The 14,794-nt window shown below is 40.1% G+C and overlaps 1 protein-coding gene across 3 annotated transcripts in view; it reads right to left on the bottom strand.

The window, feature by feature from the left end:
• Positions 1 to 14,794, bottom strand: part of ATRN (attractin) — a 504,108-nt gene that overhangs the window by 438,455 nt on the left and 50,859 nt on the right. The gene's annotated exons all lie outside the window — the stretch shown is intronic.

Below are 14,794 nucleotides of genomic sequence, written 5' to 3'. Positions count from 1 at the left end.
ATTACAACATTACTGCAAAGAAAGGGAAATTAAATATGACAAGAAAATTTTAATCTTCCAGGATTTCTCTGCGAAGGTGTCTGGGCTTTGCAAAGAGTTTACTCCTATATGCTCAGATCTTTTGGCTAAAAAGATTTGGTTCTCCTTGCTTTACCCCACAAAGTTAAAAAATATGACATCAAGGATCACTCAAGATTTTTGATGAGGCCTCACCAGCACGGGTCTATGTGGACTCGATCCCGGAGGGAGGAAAGCATGCAAGATGGATGACTGTCTTATTGGGTATTATTTGGCAGCATATACAGGCCACCAAGAGAGAGTGTGTGCCCTTAGTAAGACAAGTTTTTGAAGGTCTACAGACCCTATTACGTTTATCTGTCTGAGAGTGGCTCCGGGAGTACATTGGAGGTTCTGTGCTAAATGGGGGCTACTCAAGACTAATCATCGCAGTTTTGAACCGATGGTCTGTCAGGCTGTTGGAAGTTACCTTTTTTTTCTGTGGTGTTTTGGGGTTTTTTTCATGCCCTCGCAGTAGGACATTTGAAACCTCTGATCCTCTTAATGTTTGCTTTCTCTACTGTGAGACTGCACACATCGTAAACTGATGACTCCCGATCCCAATTTGGGAGTTTAGTACTAGTTTGGGGAGGAGGCAAATCAGTACAAAGAATGTTATTTTCAGATTTCGGGGATAGGGAGGGTGGGAAGAGGGGGAGGGGGGGAAGGCATGTGTGCTGGGGGTTGGTATGTCAAGCACACTAAGAATTCTACTGTAATGTTGCTACATTTTGATCATGTTATAGCTTGCGATCCATACACATTATGGCTGTTTATGTGGGAAAGGTTAAGATAATTTGTCAAGGAAACAAGGGGGGGGGTTTATACTGCCCTTGGGGTCTGAATCTTTACAATATATATATATATATATATATATATATATATATATATATAAAAATGGCAGGGACTGTAATGACTTGGAATGTTTCTGGCTTGGGGTCGCCCATAAAGAGAGAAAGTTTTGCAAAGAATATGCAAACTAAATGTGAAGTAATTTTTTTTTTTACAGGAGACCCACCTTACCCAATCCGAAACAAACTTAAAAAAGAAAAAGCAGATTGGGCAGGTCTTTTTGACTGCGGGATCCACTAAAAGCTGTGTAGCTATACTTCTGCACAAAGCTTTAGACTTTAAATTAAAATGGCAGATAAACTCTGGCGGGAGATACTTCATTGTATCAGGACTTACGGGGTAAAGAGGTGACGTTAGCTTCCATATATGACCTCAATAAATACGAACAATCCTTTTTTGGTGAGTTGGTAGCACGGCTATCTTCAATTGCAGACCACCCCATAAGTATGGGAGGCGATTTGAACTGCATAGTGGACCCAATCTTAGATAGAACACCCAATGCATGACACTAAACGCCCACCATTTTTATGTAAACAATTAAAACTATTAGATCTATGAAGGACTTTAAGTCCGGGAATATACTCATTTGGCCCGTGCACACGCCTCTTGGTAGAGGGCAGATTATCTCCTAATACCAGAAAGTCTGCTTTCCAGTTTCTCGAAGGCCTCCATTGAAGCTTTAGTTATATCGGACCACTCTCCGGTTATGGCTCAGATGGATCTAAGACATTCCTAGGGGTACCCAATGGCACCTGCCTATCCATTTGCACTCAGACCCCGCATTTCCAAAATATTTGCAAGGGAAATGGGCTGAATTTGTACAGTTCAATAGTCAACATGCTATGCAGCCAATCTTGTTTTGGGAAACTGCTAAAGTGGTTTTGAAGGGGTCTATCATAAGTTATGTCAGCATGCAAAAAAGATGGACTGTCACAAGGGAAAAGCAGGACCCCCAATAAACAGTAATCAATTTATCCACAAAGTTTTTGTCCAAAGAAAAAGTGAAGGTTCTTGAGAAAGGACTGTCTTATGTTCCAACTGTGCAATTTGATCACTGAAGTGTGCAAATTTTTTCAAATATTTCTTAGAAATCTTCGATTAAAATTCTTTGACATGCAGCCACGAGATAATATTTCTGATGGGTCAGTAGTATCCCCACATTCCACCTGGTGCCCTCTGGGAAATTTTGATCTTATCATTCATACATTTTCACGTTTGGTACAAAAGGATATTGATGAAGTGCAGAAAAAGGTGAAATATGGTAAATATAAAACTTAGCACAAGAAAATGAAGCACGGCAAGAATTGAAAAAAGATCCAAATATAGTTGTAAAAGCATCAGACAAGGGAGAGGTGGTTGTTGTGATGGACAGAGAAAAATACAGATAGGAAGCCTTGAGACAGTTGGCAGATGAAAAATGTTATTTTAAGTTGGAAGGTGATCCAACCATCAATTTGAAAGATCGTATAGACCAGCTTTTAGAAGAAGCTTTACTGAAAGAATGGCTTACAAAGGAATACCGTTTTCTGAAGGTCTATCATCCGAAGGCACCGGTCTTCTATCATCTGCCAAAAGTGCATAAGAATTTGGAGAACCCTCCGGGGGGGTCCAATTATTTCCTTCCGAGGTTCCCTGTTGGAGCCCCTCTCCTAGTACATTGACATTTTTGAGACCTCTAATACCAAGTTTACCATCCTTTATATGCGATTCAGGAGAATTAATAAAAATTTTAGAAGCTTTGGATGTTTCTTTGGAGGGTGTGTCATTAGCAACAATCGACATCGTATCCCTATATAGGAACATACCAAGATGCCACTTTGGAAGTTATTCAAGATCAATTGACAAATAATGAAAGAGCATCACGACCCCCCGTCGCCTTTATAGTAGAGCTAGCCACGCTAGCGTTGAAAGAACATTTTTTCCTATTGGATAATATCTATCAACAAGTGGGTGGTACAGCTATGGGGGCCACAATGGCCCCGAGCGTGGCTAGCCTACATGTTGGCCATTTTGAGGACCGGTGGATAAAGAACTCCCCATATAAGCAATATATAGTAGTATGGCGACGTTTTATTGTATGGCAAGGGAGAAAAGAAGTATTCCAAGAATGTGTCATGTGGCTTAATACCTGTGATCCGGTGTTACAGTTTACTCATACATTTGGGGAAACATCAGTTTCATTCTTAGACATCCAGATTTCAATAACTTAGAAAAGTTTCTTTACGATTTATCAAAAACCCACAGATAGAAATACAGTGTTGAATTACACTAGCTGTCAAGTGCAAAATCTAAGAAATAGTATTCCCTTTGGCCAATTTTTATATTTAAGAAAATTATGCTCTATGACAGCTGAGTATAAATTAAAAGCTAGAGAAATGGGCCAGAAATTTGAGAGGGTATCCTGAGAATGTAGTAAGGCGAGTAAACGTACTAGATGGAATCATAGGGAACTGCTATTAATACCAAAGTAGAAAGAGCAGTCAAGTAAGCTAACATGCGTTTTGCCTTTTTCTATAGGAGTTCATGAAGTGGTTCAAAGCATTAGAAAACATTAGAATATGTTGCAAGTTTATGCAGTGTTTGAGGAACCCTTAATAGCATTTAAACGAGGTGCTAATATAAAAGATCAGGTTGTGCATTGATTTTTCAAAGAAAGAACAGAACGATCTGTAGGAGTGGGTCATTTCCCATGTAAATCTTGTGTAATGTGCCCTCAAGCCCACTCCAATATTAATATTCCTTTAAGTAAATTGAGGAGATATAAGCCGACTGCAAAAACTTCCTGCATATCAAAAAATATTGTTTATGCAATATGGTGCCCTTGTGGACTCATATATAGGGAAAACCACAAGGCAATTGAAGACGCACCTGATTAAGCACAAGAGTGCACAGAAATGGAGTAAGATAGAAGCGCCATTAGTTCAGCACTGCATTGAACAAGTTCACTCCTTTGAGAGTCTATTTTGCACAGTTCTGGAAGTTGTTGAGCAGGATGAACGGGGAGGCAATATAAACTTGAAGCTTCTACAACATGAGCAGAGATGGATTTTTAAATTGAATACGGTCTCTCCCGCGGGGCTCAATAAATAAGTAGATTGGTCCATTTATATGTAAGAATGTTTGGATTGGCTGGTTTGCTAGCCTTGAAAAGTGTATAAGAATCTGACTTCCGGTAAAGGTGAGCATAAGTGTCTGAGCGCCACCTTTTTGAACCTGTGTGAGTTGCTGGGTTAAGCTAGGATCAGCTATAAAGTAAGTCCCATGTAAGTAGCCAGTTTTAAAACTTAAATTCTCTTTAAGACTGGACTTCAAGATGGTGCTGGAGTGCTAGCATTGTGAGTGTGGGGCGCTTACCTTTGGAAGATTTCCTAAGAATTTATCTTAATATGCCCCATTCTGCCAGGAAACGGCAAGCCAGGGAGAAAGCCATCCCTGGGGATATCCCTGAGATGCCGAAAACCGGCCCAATGGATGCCCACGTTCTAAGAGTTGCTTCGACATCGGGAGATGAGTCGCAGGATCCGGGAACTGAGTTGGAGGAAGCAAGTTCCCTGCCGGACTCAGAAACCACTCTATCCCCAATGATGAGGGAAGCACCGAGGAACCCTGCGTTGCTGCGAAACCCAGATGGAGACCTGGAAGCAACACGGGCTGAAGCTGCAGGATGCATCCGGCCAGGGAGTCTCAATTCGGGAAAAGACAGCATTGAAGATCGACCCGAAGGGCTGGACGCGGCCTTAGGTAGCCCAGACAGAGGCTCAACGGGACTGAGTATGCCGGGAAGCTCATCAACACACCAACAGTTAAGTTTGTCTATTCCTACTTTTTCACTACAAAAACCTGCCCAGATAACGTTGGAATCATTGTGGGAAGTAATGGAGAGACTTGGTAATTTAGTTATCACACGAACTGAGCCTCTTGTAACAAATATACAAAACCATGAAGTTCGTATTAAAATGCTGGAAAATACTGTTAAAGTATTACATCAACATGATGCTGAGAAATTACCTTTATTAGAATCTATTTAAGTCAAGCATGAGTTAATGGTAAAAGATAACTTGGCATTACTTGGTAAAATGGAAAATTTGGAAAACACTTTAATAAAAATCTGCGTTTGGTGAATTTTCCGAAAATTCCACATATGTTGCCAAGAGATATGTTTAATAAGTACCTTCAAGAAATATTGAAAATGAGACAAGAGCAACTTCCACCACTTGTGCGGGCATTTTATATACCAGCTAAAGAAATAAGAGGAGAATCAAATAGACTAATCTTGCAAGATGATAAAGAACTGTTGGGAGCGACAGGAGGGGAAAAAGAAACAAACAATGGGTTTAACTTAACAGACTTTTTGGAAACTTCGGATCAGGCCCAGGTGGAACCTGCAACATTAATAGTTACCTTTGCACTAGAAATGGACAAAGAATGGGTGTTGAAGCTTTTCTTTAAATATCGACTTGAAAAATTTATGGGAATGCAAGTTAGAGTGTATCCAGATGTTTCTAAAACTACACAAAAAAAGGCAATTTTTATTGCTGAGACCTCAGGTCTTACGGATAGGGGCATCATTCCTACTTAAATACCCTTGCAAATGCTTTGTTAAATTTAAAGATAAATCTTTGTTTTTTACACTCTCACAGCTAACAGTTCTTGAGTGATAAACACGTAGAGGGTTCTGAATGAGTTTCCGATATTCAGTTGCCGAAGCCTTAGTATGTCTGAGAATATACCACCTCAGTTATAATAGCAACACCTGCCAATGCTAGTTTTAGTTTTAAATTTTCCTCCTTAATATATGAAAATAATTGATAATTGGGTTTAATAGCTATTCCTGGAGTCTGTATTGTGGACTTAATATTGTATATCTGAGATTTGATATTTCTTGAGCACTTATAATTATGAAGAATACTTTGTATACATATATATGCATGTCGAGAAAGATTTCTTGATGTAAATTTTGAAAAAGTTAATAAAGAGAAAATAAAAAAAAAATTCTCTTTAAGACTGATGAGCAAAGGTAAATAAAGTGCTCTCTATTTTCAGGAACAACGCTAAGTCCCCTGAAGCAGGCGTGAATTGCACGCCGAAACATTGTCAATAAGAAGCAGCAACTTTTACGGCGACATCAGAGATAATATCAAAAAAAAAAAGAGAGATAAGTTGTATCAAAATATTGAGAAATTCACTTAAGGGTATTTTAAAGGGTAATAATTAGAATAGATTTCACTCAAGAAGTAAAAGTAAAAAAACATATCAAACGGGATGAAGTAAATGACGTTACAATAAGTGCGTGTATGAGACGGCTTGTAGCCCTTTGTGGGCAAGAGCCCAGGAGATTGCAGCACTGAATACTCTGATACTGATTCCCGATATTTTAATAACTGACCAAGAATTTAATACCGTATTTTACAGTTTCCCTCATGCTGAAAATATTTTTTGGTAATTGTAATTTGAGGGGTATTGTTAATTTTTGAAGAACTTCTGAGTATACTGCATATCTATTAATTGTAGATATATGCAACCTGGTAGATCCCAATCTTATCTTACACCTCTCTACCAAAGAACTTTCTAATTTGGGCATTAAAGCTCAATTGGTTCATACTATGCAGCGAATATGGGTGGACTTGCGTAACCTTTTACAGTTATCTACGCAGGTATCCACTCATCCATTAAAAGGGAACCCTAAAGTAATATTTTACGAAACCTTTTCTCGGAGTTTCTCGCCCTTGTTGTCCCAGTGGACTTTGGAGTCTTTTTTGACACCAGTGATAGATTGCCTTCAGCCATTTGGGGATCTGCAAGCTCATCAGGGAATGCAGACTACCAATCTTTCGGGATATGCACAGTTACTCACTTTTGTGTCTCAACTCTTAAGGGGGGCCAATTCTCCTCTAACAATATACTTATTCCTTCTCAAATTATTTCAAAGTAAACAAGGTTCCTTGTCTCTATTTTACAAATTTAGTATGTTTGATAACATTCTGACAATATTTGACCATCTGGCTTCAAGATGGCAAGTAGATGTGAAAGAGGAACTCGACTGATGTTAAAAGAATGTTATGTGTGTATATTTAACATCACCAATAATGTAAATCTGAGGGAAATGCAACACAGAATCTTTCATAGAGTTGTTTGTTCTCCTCATTGGCCATACCAAATGAAGCTTATTACTTCCCATGTCTGACATGTAATCAATGCCCTGCCACCCTGATACACGCTTTGTGGGAGCATGCAATAATCCAAAAATTTTGGGAGGAAGTTCACTCCTTGGTGTCTGATCTGTTTCCCACCCCAGTCACCTGGTCACATGCATTTTGTTTATTAAATAATGATGTGGGAGACAGATTGTTAAAAAATGACAATACTTTATTTTTTGTGAAGACTTGTCTTATTGCTAAGAAATGCATTCTACTTTGCTGGATGGACAGCGCATCACCCGATGGAATTCTGTGGAAGGCAAAAATGACTGAGTTATATCAGCTGGAATATGGTTTGCAATTCGTTCACTTTTACAATAAGAAAAAAAAGTCTTTCAGAGACATATTTCCTAATAGGTGTTGGTGGGAGTGGTCGATGTATAAAGCTGCTAGATGGCTTAGTATGTTCCTTACATTATGGAGTTAGTTGTGCTCGGCGTCTCAGGAGGGGAGGGAGAAAATGTTTCAAACCTATTGTAAGGATGCCAGTTGAAGTGTGTAAATGCTTTGTTTTTTCATCTTCTATATGATGTATGACATTCTGAATAAAAAAATTGTTGAAAAAAAAGACAGGAAACAAAGTAGGAAGTAGTTAAATCACAAGCGGATTGTGATCCAGTCTTGCAAGGTCCTCCTGTAATGCAAGATTGGACATCCAAATGGCAGATGAAATTTAATGTGGAGAAGTGCAAGGTATTGCATATAGGTGTAAACCGCCTTTACACAGGTTACCATCCCTTTTTAATAATACCCAGGTCGAGGGAAGGATGTAGGTAACCTTGGTGTTAATAGTGAAGAGGTATATATGAAAATCCTCTTTCCTTATCAGCTAATTTACAGATCGATACTCTAAGGCCGCGGTAGAAACAGTGCGGCAGTGTCAGGCGCACCCTCGTTCCCCGCACGCACAGTTCTCTTCACCTACCGCTCAATACTCTCTTCAAATTGCATGCAAATGCATGCCGTGGCTGCGAAGCCTTAGGCAAGCGTTAGGCCCGCGCAACCCATTTTACTGTATAGAGCGCCTATACAGTATCCTGGGTTCGCGGGCCTAACGCTTCACGGCCACGCTGGTATCTGTCATTTGAAATGACAGGTACCAGGAAGTGGACAGTTATGTTCCCCGATGCTCAGCAAACTTTCCCCCAGCCCCCGCTTACCTGCCCTGGCCCCGTCCGGTCTCCGGTGCAGCCCCAGTCCTGTCCCCTCCTCCCGAAGCAAAAAAAAAAACCGAAAAAAAGTAGCAAGGCTCGGGCCTGCTACGGTAGTCCCTTCTCCCTTCTCTCCTCCCGATTTCGGCGCTCAAGGCGGCTGGGTGGGCGTGCATTCATCCAGGCAGAGGGAGCCGGCGGCGAAAGCGGCCTCCGGCTCCCTCTGCCTGGATGAATGCACGGCCCCCGCCAGCAGTGAATGAATGCCCATGCGATTTCAGCGCTCAAGGTGTGACGTAACGACGCTTGACGTCACAGCATGTGACTGCCTTGAGCGCCAAAATCGCATGGGCATTCATTCACTGCCGGCGGGGGCCGTGCATTCATCCAGGCAGAGGGAGCCGGAGGCCGCTTTCGCCGCCGGCTCCCTCTGCCTGGATGAATGCACGCCCACCCGGTCGTGGCCTGGATCGAACACGCGCCCACCCGCTCGCCGGCTCCCACCGCCGCCTGGATGAATGGGCGCTCATCCGCCCGCCGGCTCCCGCCGCCGCCTGGATGACCGCACGCCTGGGGGATTCGGAAAGTGACAGGTATTTATACATATATATATATAAACAACTTACGCTGCAATGTTTTTTTTTTTTACACTTTACGGTTTTACCCCCATTTTTTTTACACTTTATTCCCGTTTTAATTTTCGAATACCACACTAACACCACACTAACACCAAGTAGAGGGTAGGCGGTAAACTAACAGGTTAAGGACGCAGCAAAATAGCGGGTTACAAAGGAGATAATCTGAGCGCGCGCATCACAGTATCGGAGGGGAATAGCTAATTCCTTCATTATACAGCTAATTCGTTCATTTACATATCATATACATGCTGCGTGCGGAAAGGGTTATGCGTCTGTTTTAAGAAGCGCTAAGGACGCGTGAAACTGGAGACTGTATCGCTGGATCGCCTTGCGCGTCCGAATTGTGCGCTCCCAGCACGTTACAGACGGGAAATCTTCAACCGCACGTTACAGTATCGACCTGTTATAAAGGATAGAGCGTAATACACTATCACCTGATCAGTTATACCCCTGCCAGTTAGGAGAGGAAATGAGGTAAATAAATTTAAAAAAAAAGGATAAAAGCCAATGTTGTGATGGTAATTATCTTTCACCTTAAATGTTTTATATTTTATTTTTTTTTAACGATGCCTTAAATATTCATTAACCATTTAAAACAATTAATATTATAATTTTACATCAGTTGTACTTATATAATGCAATCCTGTGTGTTATTTATCTCTATTATAAGGAATTTAAAGTCTATTCGGTCAACAATATAGACAGCAATATCAGCTTGTCAATGATTAGGTACAGTTGTCAATCTTACAATAACCAGTCATTTAGACTGATCAATTTTTTACATTTAAATAATAAATTATAACATTAAGGCAATCTCATTTTAAATTTTCTAATCTAATCAAGAAATTCTCCAGTTATAAGGCAATAAGAGATCCAAGAGGTTTAACAAATGAGCAATTACAAAAGAAAAACAGAACTAGAATAATTAGAAGGATAAGTAGTGCTTAACTCTGCTCTTCCCTGATTAAGGATCAGTGGTTACAGGTAATCTGGCATCAAGAAATTTACGCAACTCCTGTGGTTCCAAAACACAAACCTTTCATTCTCGTATTTTACTACACATTTACTTGGATAATAAATCGTAATCTAAGCCCCTAAGTTTTTAACTTCTTGACTCATTTGGAGGAAATTTCTCCTACGAATCTGTGTAGCTCTCGTAATATCTGGATTTGTCCAGATTTTCTGGCACAAATACAACTTTTCTCTATTTTTTAGAGACAATTTTAGTATCGTCTCTATCTTTAAGATGTACAAATCTCACACAGAGTTCCACGGCTCTCCACTTGCTCAGACATGGTTTGTTCAAGAAAAGCAGTGATATTAGCCAATTCATTCCTTTGTTGATCACTTTTCTGATTCCCTTCTAATTCTTTTCCCCAAAGAAACAAAGAAAATCTTAGTTATCAAGGGAATCTCTTTCAATGTCAGCATTAAATTCTCCATTAAATATTTCTTATACTGTTCATAAGGAGATATAAGCTTCACCGTCGGGAAATTTAAAATTCTTCTCAGTTGGTTTTCCATGTTCTCTAGCTTCCTAGTATTAACAAGCTCTCCTTGAATCAAACCAACTTGCACTCTCAACTTGAGAAACCCAATTTTCAAGGCTTAATATTTTCTCTTTATGTATAACAACTATCAGGTCTATCTGTTGCACGCGGTTCTGTGTGTCTACCACCGTTGCATTTAAATCCAGGATAATTGTTTTCAAGTCCATCAAAGTGGACCAAATTTTCTCTAGAGTTACAGGATGTGTCTGAATTGCTTAGGGCTGCGGATATATTCACTGAACCTTGTAGACTGCGTTCCTGCCACAAAAATGAGGCCGCCGCCTGTCCAGTCTGCAACTCTGGTGTCTAGGTTAGAGGGATACCACTCCCAACACTGTTCCCTCTAACCTTAGGTTTTGCACCTTCACTCTCCGGTTTTTCCCCAATGGAGCCAGTAGCCTCCGACTGCTCTGGTCTGTTTGCTCCGCTCAAATCCGGGGTCTGTGCAGGACGAGGAGGCAGAGGCATCATGGGAGCACCAGGGCTCAACGAGGTGTTCAAATCCAGCGACATTTGTGTTTGCTCCACACCCACGCCGATATCTGGTGCCTCAACGGGGCTTTTTGCACTGCTTGGTGGAAAGAAAGTCCCGATAGTAGGTTGAGAGGACATGCCATCGGGGTCTCAGCTCTGATTCTCCCCTTCCTTTTTGTATGTGGCATTCTGTTTGGGGAAATTCTTTCAAACTCGAGAGCATTCCTTCTCCACTACCTTCTAGGCAAACACCATCTTGGATCCCATCAACCAGCTTGTTTATATATTTACTTAGCTTTGGTTTTTATCATCTCTATTTTAAGTCTTTTCATTTTCTTTTCCTTTACTCATGTGCGTTGCTGGAGTGCGTTGTGTTTTCTTCTTCTTTGCCTTGAATCTTGCTTCTTTTCTTTCTTTCAGCTGTTTGTACCTACTTCCTACCTTTAACAAATCAATAATAAATACTATCTCCTTAAGGTGTTATACCTTATTGTAACTGAACTCTAGCTAAAGATAATAAAAGATAATTGAATTTTTCCTTAACTCACCAAGTTGTTTTTTTTATTATATTGTGAGTAGCACTATAGACTTTTCTTCTTAAATTCATGTCTTTACAGAATGTGCTTTATCATTCAAAAGCAACTGTCCAGTATCTGTTTAATACAGACTTCTGTTCTACAATGCAGCTTCTCTCTGTATTATATATTGTTCCTTCTTAAATTCTTTAAAATCTCTCTTCATAGTATTTTCAATTACATTTTTTTTTTAACTTATGCACTCTTGCTTTTCTTTTTCGGCTTGACAGCATATAAATTCACCATTCATAACAATGTTTCTCTTCTTTTCAGTCTAACAAACTGTCATCAATTTCATGCAGGACAGTTATTTTTTTTTAAATTACCTAACTTATTACCAACTTATGCATACTCATTCTTTATAAACTTGCAAAATACTACTACTTATTTTCATCTGAGCAGAACAGAATCAATAACTGTGAGGAGCATTCATGCAGCACCTCCTCTCTCAACCAGTTCTGCGTATGCTTTTCTAACTGTCGCTTACTTTAAGGGATTTAGATACATGCTCTATGTCATCACTTGCACTATGTTTTTTAAATAAAGTAAATTATCTTAACTTTAATGTTCTTTCCTTTGACATTCCTTCCAAATATAGTTTATTATAATTATTTTTCTTATCCTTTTTATTTTCAACTCTGTATAACTTTTAGATTATTTTCAGTGCTTTGACCTCTAATAGAATTACTCTGGTCTTTTCACATATAACTAAGGAAGCTATATTGATGTCGTTCTTGGATACCATCAGGGAACTTTGATAATTACTATAGCAACTGGATTAAACTAATAAATGTAGGGGAGTTCAGCCTGTTCTAATTATATAATCAAAGTCTAATTTTAAATAGATTTCTGATGTAAAAGGTACCTATCTAAATAAAAAAATATTTATGTATTTCTATTTTTAATGCCCTTCAAAACTCTGTTCAAAAGCACTTCAAAAATATTTCCAATAGGTTGTCTCTACTATAACTTAACAGGTAAACTTCCCTCTGTCTTTCATTCTATTTACTTTTAAAGCTGTTTTCCTGCCATGTCTTTGACACCACAGCAAAACAGCTGTCTATGTATGAATGGCAACAATTTTCTCTTACTGTGTCAACTCAAACACAGCCCCCTCCCTTTCTGCTTGCAACTGTTTCTCATGACGAGGAAGCTCAGCCAGGACAAAGCTTCAAAACGGCACTTCTGCTGTCCTTCTCCATGACAACCAGATACTTCTATTCTATCCACTAAGCTACTCCCATTTCTCAAAAAAAACCATTTATGCTTAGCCAGGGCAGAACTACTTTAGTTAACTCTCTCTTATCACTTACCTTTCTAGGATTAAAGTAGCTTTTAGAATCACTATGACAGTCTCTTTAAATCTGAGTTTGCCCTTAGTAACAACTAAAACTTTTTCTTTTCTATAGCCTTCAGTCATCAAGGATGTGCAGCACTATGCTATACTCTGAGAAACTGGGGTTTTTTATTTTGTTATTAGCAGTAATTATATCAAGTTCTGTATATCAGCTACCTGTCAGCTCCTCTCTCTTACTGAACTCCTTCTCATGGTAAGTACTATTTTTATTACTTTCTTTTTTTCTTAGTCCTATCCATATCAGGAAAAATAATTCTTGTGTAATTACACGATGTTAAGTTCCTTATTAGGAACTACCACCCAGGAAAGAGATCTAGGCATCATAGTGGATAATACTTTGAAATAGTCTGCTCAGTGTGCTGCAGCACTCAAAAAAGCAAACAGGGGGTCTATTTCCAGAGACACCTGTTGGCTCTTGGTTCCTCCCTGGAGGTTGATGTAATCAGTTGTCGCGTTGTCCAACATTATTCTGATTGACTTGCCCCGGAGTCTGTTGCTGAATTGCTGGCAAGCGAGTGACTGCTCAAGCTTCCAGGCAGTTTGTGTTCCATTGTCCCTGGCCATCAGTTCCTGACAGTGGGCTCCCCACCCTCACAGGCTTGCATCTGTGATGAGCAAGATCCAGTTCGGTGGGGATAGGCATACTCTGCTTAAGTGGTCTTCTTGTAGCCACCATTGGAGCTGAGCCGGAACCTGTACTGGTAGTTGGAGGTGAATGGACAGTGGGTTCCAGCGTGACAGTAATGAGCGCTGGAGCGGTCGCATATGGGCCCTTGCCCACGGGACGACTTCCAGGGTTGATGCCATGAGGCCGAGGACTTGAAGGTAGTCCCGAACCTTGTGGCGTGCCTTGTTCAGCAATTGTCGCAATATTTCCATCAACCTTCTCGAAGGGGGAAGGAATATTTTGTTCTGTTTGGTGTCGAACCGGGCCCCCAGGTACTCTGACTGAGAGGACTGTAGACTGTTTTTGCCCGTGTTCATGACCTACCATGGCACCTGATCTGGCTAACCTTTACATGGGTCAGTTCGAAAAGACATGGATCAATAACAATCCATTTTCACAGTATATAAGATCCTGGCACCGTTATATAGATGACATGTTCATCTTGTGGCAAGGTACTAAAATTGATTTTGAGTCTTTCTTTAATTGGCTTAACTCGTTGAATCCTCATCTCAAATTTACAGCAAATTTTCAGGAGCAACAGATTGTGTTTCTTGACATACTTATAACAAAAAAGGCTAATGGTTTCACTACACAGTTGTACAGGAAACCGGTAAGTAGTAACACCTTGCTGCATTTTACCAGCGCCCACCCGAGACATCTAAAAGAAAATTTGCCTACCAGCCAATTTTTTAGAGCACGTCGCCTATGTACAACTATGGAAGATTTTAAAAATCAATCTAAAGTACTTACACAACGTTTTTCGGATCGTGGATATCCGACAAGATGCATAAGGCGAGCTTACACCCGTGCAAAATATACACATCGTGAATGGCTGTTTCTACCCCGATCAGACAGTACAACGAAGTCGGACACTTTGACCTGTGTGATCCCCTTCTCTTCAATGTCTTCCACAGTTAAAACCATAATTTTGGAAAATTGGCATATTCTGCGTTGTCATGAAGTATTTACACAGATGCCTTTATGCACCTACACTCGCGGAGCCAATTTAAAGGATCAATTGGTTTATACAGACTCTTCCCCGCGGTTGTCAATTACTGAGGAGGGTTCGCATCGCGCATGTGGACAATGCTCGGTATGCCATATTATGATGAATGTCACTGTTCTACACCTTGCTTCAATTCATTTTACGTTGACTCTCAGATCCATCACTACCTGTAATTCTTCGGGAGTCATATATATGGTCCAATGTCCTTGTGAAAAGGTCTACGTGGGCAAGACAAAACGACCTTTAAAAACACGTCTGATAGAGCATCGC

This window comes from Rhinatrema bivittatum, chromosome 1 (assembly GCF_901001135.1).
Source record: "Rhinatrema bivittatum chromosome 1, aRhiBiv1.1, whole genome shotgun sequence".
Classification (NCBI taxonomy): Eukaryota; Metazoa; Chordata; class Amphibia; order Gymnophiona; family Rhinatrematidae; genus Rhinatrema; species Rhinatrema bivittatum.
This window is presented reverse-complemented; position numbering and strand designations above follow the sequence as displayed.